The following is a 233-nucleotide window of genomic DNA, read 5'->3' as shown; positions in this document are numbered from 1 at the left end:
CTTCCTTTGTTGAGTACTAGAGCAGAAGAGGAGAGAGGGGTCATAGGGGTCATAGGGGTCAGAGGGGTCCGGAATCTGCAGGTGGTGAGCAGCAAGAATCGGAGGCCACGATGGGGTGTGGGGGACTTGTTGGGGTTCAGTATTTGAACTCTAGGAACATCGAGGACTAATACAACATATACTGCAGGTCTGGGGTTCCACATATTGGGGGTCACCACACATAAAGGGGGAGG

At 52.8% G+C, this 233-nt stretch overlaps 1 protein-coding gene across 1 annotated transcript in view; it reads right to left on the bottom strand.

Moving 5' to 3' along the window:
• Nucleotides 1–233, bottom strand: part of LOC108801271 (tropomyosin alpha-3 chain-like) — a gene marked incomplete at its 5' end in the record, with an annotated part of 19737 nt that overhangs the window by 11685 nt on the left and 7819 nt on the right. The gene's annotated exons all lie outside the window — the stretch shown is intronic.

The sequence above is a fragment of the Nanorana parkeri genome, unplaced genomic scaffold, assembly GCF_000935625.1.
Source record: "Nanorana parkeri isolate BGI_ZX_2015 unplaced genomic scaffold, ASM93562v1 scaffold2274, whole genome shotgun sequence".
NCBI classification, from domain to species: Eukaryota; Metazoa; Chordata; class Amphibia; order Anura; family Dicroglossidae; genus Nanorana; species Nanorana parkeri.
Note: the sequence above shows the minus strand (reverse complement) of the source record. Positions and strands in the feature narration are given on the sequence as shown.